General features: G+C 38.6%; 1 long non-coding RNA gene across 1 annotated transcript in view; it reads right to left on the bottom strand.

The window, feature by feature from the left end:
• The window catches only part of LOC138030131 (uncharacterized), an 8,258-nt gene extending 4,055 nt beyond the window's left edge, over positions 1 to 4,203 (bottom strand). Inside the window, exons 1-2 of the long non-coding RNA XR_011128035.1 lie at positions 4,127 to 4,203; positions 3,000 to 3,040 (exon numbers count right to left, since the gene is read on the bottom strand). This is a non-coding gene — a long non-coding RNA (uncharacterized lncRNA). The remainder of the gene's footprint in view (positions 1 to 2,999; positions 3,041 to 4,126) is intronic.
• Between the last annotated feature and the right edge of the window lie 658 nt (positions 4,204 to 4,861).

The following is a 4,861-nucleotide window of genomic DNA, read 5'->3' as shown; positions in this document are numbered from 1 at the left end:
TCGAATCAAGAAGTTGGAGAGAATAACAGGGAACTGAATTTTCTTTTTATGGCTCCGAGAACACGATCGGGACGTATCATAAGAAAGCCATTTAGGGCTGTTTTGTGGCGATAAGAGGTAGGTCTAAGGCCTCAGTTATTAACCTGTCCTCACCTCCGTAAAATAACCTAATGTTTGTCCGTTCCACGAGAAAATGCGGTTTTTTAGCACTTGAAACACGAAAAGCCCGATTTAGTCTATGTGAAACGTGATCTTAAGCCCTCTATACTCCGATCTGTGTAATCGAAGACGTCTTACAATCGCCTTGCGTAAGTTACATGTAAAACCGCCCTCTGTATAGCGCAGTGTGTAAGAAGTCAAAATCCTATTGTAGGTTTTACTTTGCTTAATCACTATACGTACAACTGAGTTAACATTGCAGAAATGTTGTTATACAGTGATCATGCATGACACGAAACTGTAACTGTCACAGAGGACTGAAAATCTGGAAAAACACTCAAATCATTGTTCGTTTTTATACTTGAGAAGCATTATCCGTCTAAACGAACTTGGGCAAGACCTTCTCAGTAACATGACCTAGAATGGATCTATTCTAACTAACGAACGACTGTAAGATAATTAGAGATTCGAAAACTGGAAGAGATGAAATAAGATAAACGGCCAAAAAGTAGGCAGATTGCACTTCAGATCTTCAACAAACATGAATTTCGTAGGTAACAATAAACAACTGCGTTATACATTAATAATTCTTACAAATAAATAGCTTGAAGTCTTTTCTTACATAGGCAAGGGGGGAGGGGGGGGGGGAAGCTGGCAGAAATAACATCGGAATTAAACGAATTGTAAAACTTATGACCTTGATAAAAAGCGCGGAGAATTGTTTACTATTAGTTCTGCAGTAAAGTATTGGAAGGTCTTACAATTTCTTGTATAACAGGAATGTATTTGAATTTTTCAGTAAAACAATTTTGTTTGCAAACGGTGATGGCATCCTCAAACTAATGCAGTCCACACTACAATAAACAAAACTTGAGACCTGTTTAATTACATACAGTACTGCAAAAGCAAAAGCAAATCCCGTCGTGGCAGCTCAGGCATTTATCTAAATACGCCGCCTTTCAAACTTGTCTGTTTCGCGATTCCTTCTTCAATCGCCTAGCCAATTTATGGAACGCCATACCAGATAGCATTAAGTTGCAGACTTCCATCTCTTCTTTTAAAAATAAGCTAAATTATTTTTTCGTTGAAAGCCTTAAAATAGTATTCGACGGAGACAATATACGTTCATATAAGTTAGTTTGTCCTAAATGTCGAAGAGTTAATCCTATGACTATCTGTAGTTGTTAAATTTTTTTAATGGGTACTTTGGGTTAGGTCTTCTTTCTCATCCGGGGTTGGGTTTGGGTGTTAATATTATATGGGGGACCTAGAGTCCTATTGTATTATCACCTGCCCTTGGGCGAATCACAAAATAAATAAATAAATAAATAAATAAATAATTCATTTTCCTTGTTTTTCACCAACTGCTTTGGAACAAAAATGCGTGTTTTAAAGCAACAGGGCGCCAGGGAGGCTGTGTTGCTTAAGTGACGGGGCGCGACTAAAGTTGTCGATTACAGGTTGAGAAAAACCTAGTACAGTGAATATGAAAAATTTACATTGTTTATCGAAGATAAGTTCTTTCGAGACGTCCCACTAGCATTGAATACGCCGGGAAACAAGCAAGTTTTGAAGGTTCTTCCGAAAGGAAGATGAATATTGCGCTTCAAGGTCGACAACTGATGATACGCTCGGCTTGAGTTAAAAGGTTTTTCCGCCTTGTTTTCGCAGTTTGAACATACCTTGGGTCTCCGAATAATGTAATTTCATGACACCCAAAATACCCAAAAAGTAGAACGAAACAATGCAATAACCACTTAAAACTGTTGAAAAACATAAAAGAAATGCGGCAAAAGGAAAGAGAACCATGGATGGACACTAATTATCCGACAAGCCTTCCATACGGAACCCGCCCCCGCAGTGCGCGCGGCAGTCAAAGCTTTGTTATCCTGTCAATCATTTGCCCTTTCAGTGCATTCCGGTTGTGCGTAAATGACATTGTTGTCGATGTAGCCCGGCGAAAGGACGCGATTAAAGTCTCTATTCGCGAAGTTATCACAAATAAATACATTATCAATACTGTTTTGCCGTCTTATTACACTTGAATCGAAAATAACAGCCTAAATTCGTCTTAAAATAGTTAGAAAAAGCACAAATAACAGCAAAAGCACAACGGCTTACGTTCGAATTCTGCTCGCCGACAACCCAAGTTTGTTGACAAAAAAATTACCACAAAATGTTTTAAACGGTTTTCTGGCCCTTTATTAATTGCACTCACGTGAATTTTAAATGGAGATTCGGGAAAGAAAAATTGTGGCATGATTCTCAAGCCATTGTGGTGACAAATTCCAACACGTACTCGGGGATGTCACGAAAACTCAGACCCCGAAACCTCACACCCCTCCAAATTAAAAAAAAAAAAAAAAGGTTTAAACTCGTCTCAGTTCTCATCACCTAAAATGTTTTATGGTCACGCAATGTTCATACAACTACAATGGGACGTGTCGATCAAACAGTGGAAAATTAACAAGGTTTAAATAGCAGCCGTCACGTTTTTTCAAGACAGACATTTTTATGCAAACGTATGCAGCAAAAACTTGAGCTAACAAGGAGATTCCATCGCAATCTGCTTTTTGACATTTATGTGCTTTACGTGACTGTCCGTACGCAACATGCAGATATTAAGAACATCTAGAAAAAGGGAAAACAGTGGAGTTTATTGTTATATGCGTCATAATTCAAGTGATGCCGCTACAACTTAAACAAAAAGAAATTGGGATGTGCATTTTAGAAAGCGACTGATCCAAAACAGTGAGAAAATGCCAGACGTTAAATTGTACTACGTTTAAAGATTACGTGTTGTAAACGAAGGTGTCATGAAAAATGGTTTGAGCATTTACCTGGTGTTAATTAGAGGAGTAGACGTCGTTATTTCTTTGATCTTTGAAATAAAATAAGTATGCAAAATGAACACACGAGAACACACGAAAACGAAGCAGGATCTAAGAAATAGCATAGAAAATTAAAAAAAAAGGTATAAACTCGTCTCAGTTCTTATCACCTAAAATGTTTTATGGTCACGCAATGTTCATACAACTACAATGGGACGAGATGTTTGTTCTCCGATCAAAACTTCCGTTTATCACTGTCGTGTCGATCAAACAGTGGAAAATTAACAAGGTTTAAATAGCAGCCGTCACGTTTTTTCAAGACAGACATTTTTATGCAAACGTATGCAGCAAAAACTTGAGCTAACAAGGAGATTCCATCGCAATCTGCTTTTTGACATTTATGTGCTTTACGTGACTGTCCGTACGCAACATGCAGATATTAAGATCATCTAGAAAAAGGGAAAACAGTGGATAGCCATGTTTGCGTTCCAACTTATAACGGGAATAGGAAATATATCTTAGAGGAAACAGTAAGTTTCACACCAAACACTTCTATTTGTTGACGTTCATGATACTGCTTTCTCCGTTCCCGCAGTCCCGCAGTCCCGCAGTGGAAAAAGGATGAATATGAAATGGGGGTAAAACTGCTGCTCCCGCAGTTACGCTTTCCCGCAGTTGAATAAAATTAATACAAGTCATAACCCTAATCCTAACCTTAACCCTAATCACTGAAACAAGCGCTTATGCTTAATCAGCAAACGAGTGCTATATTCTTCAGACGATCTCATAAAAAGTGTAGTTAACCAAACCACAAATTGAAAGCTAAAATGTTAATTAAAAGAGTGCTTCGATCAAATCACAAAAACAAGCGCTTAGGCTTAATCAAACGAGTGCTATATTCTTCAGACGATTTCATAAAAAGCGTGGTTAACCAAATCGCAAATTGACCTGCGGGACTGCGGGAGCATGCATTCTGAAGTTTAGCCGATAAGGAGCAAAAAAGAAATTGCGATCTGCATTTTAGAGAGCGACTGATCCAAAACAGTGAAAAAATGCCAGACGTTAAGTAGTACTACGTTTAAAGATTACGTGTTGAAATCAAAGGTGTCATGAAAATTGGTTTGAGTATTTAGTACCTGGTGTTAGAGGAGGAGACGTCCTTATTTCTTTGATCTTTGAATGCAGACTACAGACTGCAGGTTCCAGATAGCAGATTGGGTTAAAATGCAAACTACAGACTGGGTCCAAAACTGACCAATGTTTTGACTGCATAGTGCGTTTCTATGCCAGCGAGATTCTCTTTTGAGTTAACGGTGCTACCAGGGAAATATCTTAGGAAATTTCAAGGTCAACATGAGTCTCGGTTGCTGTGACAGTGTTTGAGTGGAAATTCGTTCGTGGAGCTTGGTCGGCTGATTGGATTAACATCTTGGCTTGAATTCACGTGTTGAAAATATTTTTAAAATGGAGCAAAAAACACACCAATAAATTTCCATGGAAATATTTTAAAGAAATTTACAGTATTTCTGTTTGTAAATTTCATGTAAATTGCTCAGGGGACGAATCATGCCATAACGAGCCGCACGCGCTCTAAACAACCAAAAAACGGCTGGAGCATCCAGCTGAGAAGCCGGTGTCAACTCTGGTTTCTCAGCTAGATGCCCAGTTCCTTGCAACATTTCATTCCCATTGTATTCCTTTAATCTATCATCGCAAATCGTTTGAGGCGTGAGATTTCACGAAATCATGTCATCATCTGAGGGCGTTAAGTTAATAATTAAAGAACGGTATAAAAGACCTTGCCGCCAGCCCTTAGGATGCGAAAAAGCACTCTCCGTGTTCCAGTAACACAATTACAAAGGATTCTGACG

This window comes from Montipora capricornis, chromosome 13 (assembly GCF_036669925.1).
Source record: "Montipora capricornis isolate CH-2021 chromosome 13, ASM3666992v2, whole genome shotgun sequence".
Taxonomy (NCBI): domain Eukaryota; kingdom Metazoa; phylum Cnidaria; class Anthozoa; order Scleractinia; family Acroporidae; genus Montipora; species Montipora capricornis.
This window is presented reverse-complemented; position numbering and strand designations above follow the sequence as displayed.